The sequence below is a fragment of the Gopherus flavomarginatus genome, chromosome 6, assembly GCF_025201925.1.
Source record: "Gopherus flavomarginatus isolate rGopFla2 chromosome 6, rGopFla2.mat.asm, whole genome shotgun sequence".
In the NCBI taxonomy this organism is placed as follows: domain Eukaryota; kingdom Metazoa; phylum Chordata; order Testudines; family Testudinidae; genus Gopherus; species Gopherus flavomarginatus.
Genome location: NC_066622.1, coordinates 55619839 through 55631757, shown reverse-complemented (window position 1 = coordinate 55631757; position 11919 = coordinate 55619839). Strand labels below are relative to the sequence as shown.

The following is an 11919-nucleotide window of genomic DNA, read 5'->3' as shown; positions in this document are numbered from 1 at the left end:
GTGCCCTCTTAACCATGGCGGTGGACCCTTGGAAGCCGCAGTCAAGAACCGAGGCTGGGAGTGGGGCTGTTGCTTGCTGGAGAGAGAGGTGCAGACGGGTAAAGGGGCCAAGGCCAAGCTGGAAGCCAGAGCCCCAGGATAAGAGTGGGGTTGGGAAAGAGCTGGGACAGAGTGAGGCTGAATGGTGCTTCCTCCATGGGGGCTGGCCATGAGGTGCCCCCAAGAATGTTCCTCTGTGTCCCCCTAGGAGTCATGCCCCACATTTTGGGAACCACTGAACCCTACTTGCTAAGCAGGGCTAGTGATGCCAAAGCCCAGGGAAAGGGAGAACAAGTGCAGGGCCCCCAGCACTGGAACCATGTGAAGGGGCTGCAGAAGAGGGGCAGTGGCTGGTGGCACAGGGAGTTAAGGACAAAGGGGGCACAGGAGGGGGCAAGATTAGGGGTGAAGGAGGTGCAAGGGTTGGGCTTGCAGGAGCTAGCAGTAAAGGGGGAGTGGGGATCATTCAGGGGCAATGGGGAAGTGCCAAAGTACAAGTTTTGCCCAGGGCACCATTTTCCCTAATGCTGGTCTGAGCAAACAATTGGAAATAACCCTTCAGTGAGACCAGAACCATAGTGTAGAAAAGCCCCTTTGTTAAGTGGTTGTGGCTGAGTGCTTAGGGAGCTGGGTTAAAAAACAACAGGCATCTCTCTGTGGAGGTTTGATTCTTGCCTGCTAGGCAAGGTTGGTGTGTGGTGTCTGCATGGCTGTATTTTCAGTGTCTGATAACCCATGGTGCCACAGGGAGCCAAGTCTAGACATATTCAGAGGCTCTTTGCCAGGGTTTCTCAAACTTCCTTTCACTACAACCCTCTTCTGCTGAAAAACACCTTACTACATGGCCCTGGAAAGAGGGACCAAGCCCCTCCACACTGAGCAGAGGCAGAGGAGACAAAGCCTGAGCCCTGCCCCAGTTGGGGGAGGGCGAAAAGCAGAGCTTGAGGGATTCAGACCTGGGTGGTGGGACTCAGACTTTTGGCTTCAGCCCCAGGCACCAACAAGTCTAATGCCAGCCCTGGCAACCCCATTAAACAGGGTCACATCTCACATTGGGGTCCTGACATAGTTTGAGAATCACTGCTCTATGCTGAGGGGAGGGAGTTTTCCTGTGGGTGTAGTTGATTCACTTCCCCAAGAGGTGGCAGATATGTCAGTGGGAGAAGCTATATCGGTGGGTGTGCAAGTTGTGGTGTTTACCACATTTAAGAAGTTTAATAAAACCCCATTTTTAAAACCATCTGTGGTCTGGGAATGGTGAAGGAGGGTTTGTCCTTCAAAGTCCTGGAGATCACGATTCCATGCACCTGTTGTCATGGGGATATAGCTCAGTGGTAGAGTGTTTGTTTGCAGCTCATGTGGTCCTCATTTCAAACCCCAGTGTTCTTCTATAACTTTCTTTCTTTTTTTTAAAAAAAAAGGAAAACATTTTCATTTCCATTCTCCATTATGTTCAGGAGCTCCACTATATAGGGGGCTTGATATGAATGTGAACATTCAACATTTCACTGTCCAAATGCATAAAAACCTAGCGAAGCTGTCCATCAGCTGAAATCAGTTCCAATCCTCTTAGTGTCTAGTTTATGTTTTCATCAATTAAATAAAGGTATCATATGAATGTGCATTTGCAGATCCCTCTTCTCCAGGAGCTATGTTGTGCAGAAGAACAAAAACCACATCCAGTTGGGGTTCAGGATTCTGATGAGCAAAGAGCCAACAAATGTTCTGAGGGCTGGAGTAAAATGCCTTCTAGTGAGCTATTGAACGAGCTCAACCTGTTTAGCTTATCAAAAGAAGATTGAAAGGTGACTTCATTGAAGTGTTGAAGGGCCTTAATGGAGAGAAAAGATTGGGTATGAAAGGGCTCTTTAGTCTAGCAGAGAAAGTCATAACAAGACCCAATGGCTGGAAGGTGAAAAGAGACAAATTCATATTACAAATAAGACACAAATATGCAACAGCGAGGATGATTCACCACAGGAACAAGCTACCAAGGAAAGTGGAGGATTTGCCATCTTCTGATGTCATTTAATGAAAACTAGATGCCTTTGTGGAATGTGTTTGCCCCAAAAGTAGCTATTGTGTCATACAGGAGGCCTGCGCTATGCAGGGGGTCAGATTAGATGCTCTAATGGTCTCTTCTGGCCATAAAGTTGACTAATTTCTGAAAAACTGAGTGTAGTGCTGGGAGAAGCGTCTGATGTATTACTGTCTAGCCGGCTTGCTTCCTAGAACGAATGCTCCTTGAGTGGGGTGATCCACAGGGAGTAGCTCAAACCTCGAAAGTGCCTGGCCAGGGGCTGGACATTATCACAGCAAGGGAGGGGTGTGGCAGTGACATCACAAAGGCCTTTTGCAGGACCTCAGACTATTGGTCAAAGGTGGTGGGGAGGTGGTGACCTCACAGAGAGATGCTGACATCAGCCATGTAGGACAGGGGCGAGGGGCCAGGGAAACCTCAGAGACCTCTGTGGCTTTGCTTCAGCAAGTCTCCTTCTCCAGGTCTCTCTTTGAGGACTGAGAGAGTATTCAGGTTCATGGACGTGAGCGCCAGGAGGAACCTCTTTTGAGTTTTCTCCTTCCCTTTTTGTGATTTTGCTAGAAAACAGCCATCCCTGTTTAGAAGGTAAGAGCCTCCTGGAGGTTTGAAACCTGTTCAGTCTGATCTCTCTGTTGACAGTTGAAATCTAGGCATGGAAAATACACGTTTAAGGAGGCAGAATTTTATTCTGCACCTGGGATTTTGTCCCTTAGAATCATGGGGACATTAGGGTTTGTCCTTTTTGTTTCACCTCTTCCTCCATCCATCCCTCCCTCCTTTCTCTTTGTCTCTTTCTTCTTTTGTCCTTTCACCTGTTCCCCTCCCAACACCAGGAGCGGTGTGTGTGTGTGTGTGTGTGTTGTGGGGGAGTGCTCGGCAGCACACACTGTGGGAGGTCCACCCAGAAATGTGGAGCTGAAATAGTGCTCGGGCAGTGATCCCCACCGGTGACCTGGGCCATCCTTTGGGCTCTCTGGTGAAAACCCTCGGCCTCCTGTTCTCAGTCTCTACCCTGATTGGCTGAGCAGGGGGTTATTGACAGGGAGGAGACTCAGGTCCTTGTTGCTCTCTTTGAAGACCAAGGAAATAAGTCAGAACCAGTTATATGTTTGATGAATTCTGCTGCTTCAGTGCATTAATAGTCTCTGAATAGTTCATGATTCTCTCTAACATTGCAGTTCTCCTACAATACTTGCTGAATAATTACTGTGCAGTGTTGGTCTGCAGCTCATTTGAGAACACTTTACTAAAGTCAGTCAATGTTTGAAATTCAAGATCTGATGATTAGTTTGAAAATCAGGGCTCTTGGATCCTATTCCCAACTCTGCCACTGGCTGGCTGTGTGACCTAAGACAAGTCAATTCTCCTTTCTCTGCCTTAGCGTCTCCCTCTTTCAAGTACAGATAATAACGATCCGCTTCTACCTACCTCACGGTGGGTGGAGGATGGGGATCCATTGGAGAGTGTCTCTAGGGGTAGTGCACAATATGAGGTGTCCTATTACCTTTGCTCAGAGCAAATTATGACATAATAGACTAGCTGAAATAGTCTCTTTTATTTGTATTTTTTTTATTTTGAAATTGTTAAGAGCAGCAACTACTTAGCTCAGAGTGAAGCATCTTATCTCATGTTTGTAATCTAAGTGTCTCCTCTTTGTGTGCAATGAGGCAATTTAACACACTCTGACAAACAGGAGATGCTTTTGTTTTGCAACAAAATATTTTTGCAAAGAACTTTCATCCCATTTATTTTGATTTTGAGAAAGAAAGTGGTTTAGTCTGAATGGAATTTTCTGATAGAAATGGTTTCAATTAAATTTCTCCACCATCTCAATTCCTGAGCTCTATCCCTGCCTCTGGGGAATGGAGGTTTCCTGGTTGTTAGAACAGGAGTCAGGACCGGTGGCTTCTCTTTCTGGCTCTGCCACCGCCTTGTTGTGTAGGCCCTTGGGTAGGTCACTTCCCTTCTCTAGACCTCAGGCTCCTCCCCATCTGTCCAATGGGAACAGGGACAGTTCTCGAACTCTGGGCAGTCCTTAGCCTGGGTGATATAAGGGGCGTTCAAACCCTCTGCGAAGGAGAAAGGGGAGTTTCCCGGTGTTTAGCACCAAGGAATTCTGAAGTTTGCTTAAATGTCTAGTCTGTGGAAACAAGAAATGGTTGGGGCAAAACTTTTTAACCACTGCCTTTTTTAAAGCCCATTCATGGATGTGTCTCCCTATCTCTCAGGTAACTGGGGTTCTTTGCCAGGAGGAGAGAAGAGGTTCCTGCCTCTGTTTTTGTGGCCTTAACAAACCAGGTGTTGTGCTCCAGTTCTCGTCTGAGATCCCTGAAGAACATCTTCCCACCCTTCAACAAGACAGGACCTATCTTTAAAAGGGAACAAAGAGAACTCTGAGACTTACTAGCTCGCCTCACTTCCATAGCTGGAGAGATACTGGAGTACATTCTTAAACTATCAGTTTGTCAGCAGCACCAACAGGATAGTTTGGTTCTTAGGACTAGTGAGCATGGATTTGTCAAGAACAAATCATTCCAAACCAATCCTCTTTCCTTCTTCGGCAGGGTTCCGGGCCTAGTGAAGGTGGGTAACAGTAGATGGGATCTAGCTCGGTGTTACTAAGGCTTTTGACACAGTCCCGTAGGACAGTCTCACAAGCAAACCAGGGAAATGTGGTCTAGATGCAATCAGTGTGATGTGGGTGCAGAGCTGGTTGAAAGCCCAGACTCCAAGAGCCCTTCTCCATATCTGGCTGTCCAACATAGAGGATGTACCTGTTGGGTCTGGCAGGGATCAGTCCGAGGTCTGGTACTATTCAATATTTTCATTACTGCTTTGGAAAATGGAGTGGAGAGCATGCTTCTAAAATTTGCAAATGACACCAAGCACTTTGGATCACAGGACTGGAATTCAAAATGCCCTTAACAAACTGGAGAATTGGTCTTCTTGAGCCAAACTCCATGGCTGGGCCCCTCTCTCTAGACTGGGATGAAGTGAAACCCCAGAGCCAAACACTCCTCCTCCTGGGCAGTGCGCTCCGTCCTTGAATGGTCAGATGCTGATTAGCACTGTCAGAGCAGCTTTGTCTGGGAGATTCCCAGCACTTTTCAGTAGCGTGAAAGTATGAAATCCCATCAATGGAACTCAGGAGTCCTGACTCCCAGTCCCTTGGTCCAGTGTCTCCAGCGGAGCACACTCCCTCTCATAGGCAGGGGGAGCGGCCATGAGGGCCTGCTTGCAATTGCCAGCTGTGGGAGGGAGTGTGCAGCAGTGGTTAGCAAAGTGGCCTGGAAAGAAGGACTGCTGGGTCCCATCTATACTTCTGACACTTGGTGTGACCCTGAGTCAGTAGCTTCCCCTCCCCAGGTTTGTTTCTCATCAGTAGGGTTGGGGTTGCAGTTCTGACAGCCCAGGGGGGTTGGGAGGCTCCAGGAAGGTGTGTAAAGTGCTGGGATTTCAGGCTCCCGGAGGCGCTGTCACCCCTGCACTAGGGTGATGTTCTGCACCCCCTGCTGCTGGCCAAGTTTCTCCTTTCCCTGGCAATAAGACAGACTCTTGTTTTCACAGCCAGCTGATCGCCCAGTGTCATCCCCCTGCCTGCTGGCTGGGCAGGGTAACTCCTCAGGTCACCACCCTCCTCTCCAGCCTGTCTTGGGCTTGGAGAGTGAGGAGAAGGGCGAGGGATGACATTGAACATCCTCCATCCATCGCTTCATCACCAGAGCAAGTGAGTGGCATTAGGGCTCCATGGTGGCATCCCCTGTCTGTCTGGGGAGAGGCAGAAAGAGGGGGAGAGAATCTCTCCCAAAGGACATTAGTTTTGCAAACAGCCCCCAGAAGCCCCTCACTCTCAGACTGGGGAGCGGCTTCTCCAGAGCCGTCTCCAGCGTGTTTGGCAAGGTCCCAGCAATGGGGCTCCCAGCCCTTCCCTTGTGGGAGACTGTTCCCCAGGCTGAGAGTCTCTGAGCTGGGCCGGACCCGGGGAGCTGCTGAGCATGGAAATCAATAGGAAACGAAGGGGCCCTGGCCTTGCTATGTCTAGGGACTTTGAAGTGGGAATGGTTTCCCAGGAGAAGTCTGGACTCCTGAGTTCTGTTCCTTCTCTAGCCTGAGTGGGGAATGGGTGGGAGGAAGTGTGAGTGTGTCCTGGGCTGGCAGGAGGGAGCTGCTTGTCCAAAGTGACCAGTGGTCTTTGTGACTGACCCCAGTGCTCGAAAAGGACGAGACTCCCCGGTTCTTGCAGCCCCAGGGATGACGAGGGGGAAGGTTGAGGGGGAGCAGATCATGCAATGAACTCCTGCCAGTTTGTGTAGCTTGCACTCCCTGCTCCCTCGTGGGGGGAGGAGGAGCTGCTCTGGCTGGGGCAGGGATGGGGAGAGACCAAACAAGTTGGTTAGTGAGAGGCTGCCTTGACCCCAGACTCACATCTGCTCCCCGCTCGGTTCCAGGATGGCCAGGCTCCTGAGGATGTTCAGGAAGAAGGCTCTGCAGGCGGCCCCAGAGCCTGTGGAAAGCAGCTGCCATCTTCCCCAGGAGCTGAGCGGCCCAACAGTCCCCAATGGCGGGGAAGGAGCTCGCGGCCGGGCCAGGAGGTGGAAGTGCCCAGCCTTCTGGAAGAGGAAACCTGCTCCCGGTGCAGGCGCCGAGGTGGGAGAGGCACTGTCAAGGCCAAAATGGAGCTGGGCCAGGATGCAGCTGGGCAAGCAGGACCCAGCCCTGGTGCAGAACCGGGCAGGGTGGTTCTGGGGCTTGTTGTGTGGGCAGCAGCAGCCCCAGGAGCCCAGCCTCGATTTCCAGCAGGAGGCATCGCCCTGCCCGGTCAGTGGGGACCTTCCAGCCTTCCCAGGGCAGGAGGTGGAGGATCCCTCTCCCAGCCCCAGCAGCTCGGCCCGCTTCCTGTGGGACAACAGCAGCACCTGGAACTTGGACAGCAGTGAGGCCGACGGACGCTTCTGCTTTATTCCAGGTGAGGAGCCAGGCTGGGCTCGGAGGGGTAAGGAAGGAGCTGAGAACACCCCGGGACCAGGCTCTCGAGCAGTGCTATGCGGGTGGGTCCCCAGCTCAGGTGTCTGGCCTGAGCCACTGAACCCCACTGACACCAGATGCTGCCACTTTAATCCTTGATGCGCCATTGGGTTGGTGGGGAGTGTGGGAGGCACCTCCCAGGGAGTCCAGGATTGTGGGTGGAGGGGTCTCTTTGCTATGGACTCCTGAAGGACTTGGGGGCCGATGACACTGAGGCTACTTGGAATCAAATACATTTGAGATACAAGTACATAGCCCATATTCATAACTTCAAATACAAACATGGAATGCACAGCCAGCATAATTATAACCAGCAAATCATAACCTTGTCATACACACCTCACACGACAACCTTTGCACAATATTTGCTGCACATATATAACAGTGGTGGCAACAATGATCCCTACGGTCCCAGTTCATATTAATAACGTCACAGAAGGCTATAGAGAAGTGGGAGAGAGGTGTCTTCCAGCCAGCGTGTCTCATCCATTTCCCCCTTGCCGCTTGGGCCGAGGTGGGAAGGGAGCGAAACATCCCCGGCTGAAGATTTTGCGCTCGACCTTGAAGATTAAGCCCAGCCCCCCGGCATGGCTAGGTCAGGGTTGTCCTGGGCTCTGGGGGCAGAGGGCTGAGCTGGGAGAAGGGGCAGATGAGGGGATTTTGTTTCTGATAGATAAGGGCTTTGTCAGGAGAAAGCTGTAGGTCACATGCTGGGGGTGTCAGTGAGATTTGAGCTGGGGTAGCAGCAGCAGGGAAGCAGTGTGTGTGTGGGGGGGGATTCACTTGGTAAAAATGAAACTCCCAAGCCGCTCCCTTTGCTGGAGCAAAAGCCTCTCATTTATCTCCTCAACTCCCTTCCATGAAAATCTCCACCCATCCCCTGGTGCTGAGAGACCCTCTTTACTCCCATGGAGATTTGTAATTGTTCTAACTCTTCCTTTGCCTTGTCCAAATAGTTTTCCCAGAAAAATGATCAAGGTCATTTCAAATGAGAAAAACAAATGAAACCAGAGAAACTCCCACCACACACAGTTTGGGTCTGAATTTTTCTACTGAAATTTGGAGATAATAAAACTCCTTCCTCTGTTGGCCAGAAACCAAAGCTAGACCTCCCCTGCTGTAGCTGTGACTTCTGCTACCAAACCACCAATGTGCTGTCTCCTCTTGTGAGACATTTCTCTGCACAATACTGCTGCTAATCCAGTATTGACTCCAGGAAACATTTTCCTTAGCCTGGTTCCGTGTGTCACTAGTTTCTATAGCAAAGGTCAGTCCCTAGCCCTGTGGTCCGGACATCCTCATTTGCATCAGGCTTCAAGTTGAGAATAATTTCCTATTCCCGCTCTGTGGGAGGGGAGACTTTTAAACGCGCTCTCTGTGCGACTGCACATGGCTAAGCAAAGAGAACAAACCCAAATCCCCCCTGTGCTTTGGGAGCCAGGTTTGCGGTGGGAATTCTGTAGTTCAGATGACTTCACACCTGGTCATTGTGATTCTTTACCAGTTTCTCTGGCATTGGGGCACCTTTACACTTCAGCTGTGATGGCTGAGTGGTTAAGGTGTTGGAGTTAAAATCCAATAGGATTCCTCGGCGCCGGTTCAAATCCTGCTCACAGCGAAGCCTGTGTTTTAGCCAGTATCTTATCCGAGCAATTCCCTGTGTACAACCCCCTGAGACACTCTCAAGTCTCTCCCCACCCCAAGTAAATCCTCTTCTGCTCCTTTCATAGAGATGCCTGGGACACCACCACCCCCTGTGTCCCTGAGGTGTCAGGCAAACTCTCAGTGCCTGTAGCCTCTGCCACTCACCTAGTGCCCCATAGATCAGCCATAACCCTGGTTCTGCTCCTCTCTCCAGTGTGTGAAAGGATCCAAGTCAGTGACTCCATGGGATTTGCCCCGGATACCTCTAGGGCCGGCCCTGAAGGGAAGCACTGACTATCACAGTGACAATACAACTGACCAGCACTGCGGGGGAGGCTGAGGGAGATCAGCACTCATCAGGTCTCTTCTCTCCCCCAAGGTGAGCCAGACACTGCTCTCTCCTGACTCTCACTCTAGCAGCTGGACACTAAGGAGCCATTTCCCCACAGCAAGTGCATTGAGTGCCCCTGTGGTGCTGGGGGGGCCTGGCGCTGCTGCTGGCTCTGGGGCTGGCAGGGGGGTTGATGTCTGCACAGACTCTCAGCTGCCAGGCCGGAGGGGACACTTGAGACCTTACCAGACTGTCTCATTGAAGACGGGGGGTTGAAAGACCTATACAGACGCTCTCCAGAGCACGGAGCAACATCCGCCCATGCAGCCAGGCAATGAGCATTTCTCACAGCCTGGAGCCAAGGGTGAGGTGGCAGCTACTGTTCCAGCTCCTGGGGGACAGGCCCTGTCAGCTAACAGACACTTCTTACTCACCACAGCTAAGGGCGCCGGGTTCCTCCAGTGGAGGTGTGAAGCAGCCATTCTTTTCCTGTCCTTTTTGTGTGCGACTGCTGACAAAAACATCCCAGATAGAGAAGCAACAGGCCAAAATACTGTCATGCAACTGCCAAAGTAGCTCAGTTGGGAGAGCGTTAGACTGAAGATCTAAAGGTCCCTGGTTCAATCCTGGGCTTTGGCAGTCCCTGTCATTATGCTTTGGGCAGAGATGGCTTGCCCTCTGGGAGCACAGCAGTGTCTCCACCCAAGATGAGTTCCTGACCTTGGGATCTGCAGTAGGAAAACACAGAAGGGGCTTACTTGCCCCTAGTTGGCCCATCTGACCTTTAATGATGAGAGCTGTCTTTCCCAACAAGGTGGGAAGAAAGTGAGGCAGGGCAGCCTCAGGAATGGTGCTAGAGGGCTGCTAAGCAGGGGTTGGGGATGAAAACTCTTCTGTGCAGCTGAGCAAGAGCAGTACCAAGGAAGGGGCATCTGTAAAAGTGACCCCACACACCCCTCCTCCTCTGGACAGCTGGTGCTGACAGCTCCAAGGGAAGGCTTAAAAGCCACAGAGCAACTGAGGGCAGGACCATATCTAGGTGTGGCCTTCAGACAGGCACAAAAACACCCAGCCAGGCTGCTCCCTGCCATGCCAAACACCCACTGAAGGTCACCAGCATGCAGAGCGGCTGCTGATGCTCTGTAGCCAACATCAGATATAGTAGGAAAGCAGGGCCCAGGGCCAGCCCCCATGGCGGGGCCTCTGACTGGTCCCACTCAAGGTATTCACTTTTGCTGTGGGCCAGGAGATTTTACCCCAAGAGGCTTTTCCCAAGCTGGCAAGAAGCAGAGAAACACCCAGGCTCCCAAGACGCTATGTAGCAAGTACCCTCCAGCACAGGGACAGGTGCACACGCTAGCCCAGGCTGCCGCCCACTTTCTTTGGTAAGTCAGGAAGGGAAAAGGCTGGACTGGAAGTACCTGGGGCTCCTGCCGCAGCCTTTGTGACACCCAACCCCCAACTCCTTCCCAGGCTCTAGCTGAAGCCAGAGCATTGGCCTGAGCAGCCAAGAAGAGGTTCCAGCCCTGAAGGGAGCAGGACGTTCAGTACAATAGTAAAACTGGAGAAATACAACCACCTAGAGACTCAAACCCTCAATCTTCTGATCCACACTCAGACGCCTTATCCGTTAGGCCACATGGTAACATAAGAAATGACCCTCCAAGCACTTCTTTGGAAAAGGCAGACACTGTGTTTCTCAGGTCATCTACTGATGGGGGCTGAGACTCTCTGGGCACAAGAAGTCGAGTTCCCAGCAACACGTGAGACTTAATTCTATGGAGCCAGGTGCAGGGCTTTGGAAGGGAGGCTCAGGCATGGGGGATTGGGGTGCAGCGGATGGACCGGCTGTCTAGGTGTGGAGATTTAGTCACACTGAGGCACAGAAGGGAGGAGGAGGAGTAATCCTGCTGACAGTCAGCGGCTGTGCAGAAAAAGAGGAGGGGTTCTGGGGACATTTTTTGCCTCTCTTTTGCCTATCTGCTCGCTCTTGTGGTGAATGGGGAAGATGATCTCAACTAGCTCAGTTGGTAGCACATCAAGCTCTTAATCTGAGGATCCAGGGTTCAAGCCCCTGTCTAGGTACCCAGTTTTAAATTGCCTTGTGTGCCAGGAGCCAAATGATTCCTGGTGCTTCTCCACCAGACACATGCAGATTCCCAGAATCCATGGCCATTTCCTGGAAAGGTTCCTTTCCTCAGGAATCAGGAGAGAGGCAACATCCACATTACCAGAGGACCTCCTGCAGTCATGCTGCTGAAGGCAGCCTGACTGCCACCCTCACAGTGACTGGCAGGCCGTTCCCTGCAGCTTGCTGTCCCAGGCATGCACTTGCTGCGCTGGTGCCTGGAGCTGTCCCTGTCCCTGACCCAGGGCAGAGGACATTGGAAGCTAAACATCCAGAGCTTGCAAGATAAAGGAGCAGGGGGGTGAGGCCTGGCGGTGTTGGCAGAACAGGAAAGCATCAGAGGGTTCTATGGCAACCAGAGGGATTGACGGAAGTCGGTGAGGGAGGAGTTGGCGGCTATGTTCCAGCGGTCAGGCAAACACTGCAATACCAAAGAAACCAATGGTGCCAAGTCCTGCAGTGTTGCCTGTGGGATTTCCACAAGAGCATCCAGGCTGAGGAGCCAGTGATCCTGTGACTGTACAACCGGATCAAGTGACAGCTGCCCGAGTTCCATGAGATGAGGCTGCAGCTGGCCGATATGAGCGGGAGCACCGAGTGAAGGGAGGGGCGTCCTCCCCTGACATTTTTGCAGCCTGCAGGGAATGGAGACCAAGCAGGGGGATGTGGGGACTCAGGGCAGGACCCGCAGATCCCATAGTGCAGGACAAC

General features: G+C 51.8%; 2 non-coding genes across 2 annotated transcripts; both read left to right on the top strand.

Moving 5' to 3' along the window:
- Window positions 1-8641: 8641 nt before the first annotated feature.
- TRNAL-UAA (transfer RNA leucine (anticodon UAA)) lies at window positions 8642-8723 on the top strand. Its single transcript has one exon. It is a non-coding gene; the product is annotated as a tRNA-Leu (tRNA).
- Window positions 8724-9646: 923 nt separating this feature from the next.
- On the top strand, window positions 9647-9719 carry TRNAF-GAA (transfer RNA phenylalanine (anticodon GAA)). Its single transcript has one exon. It is a non-coding gene; the product is annotated as a tRNA-Phe (tRNA).
- The last annotated feature ends 2200 nt before the right edge of the window (window positions 9720-11919 follow it).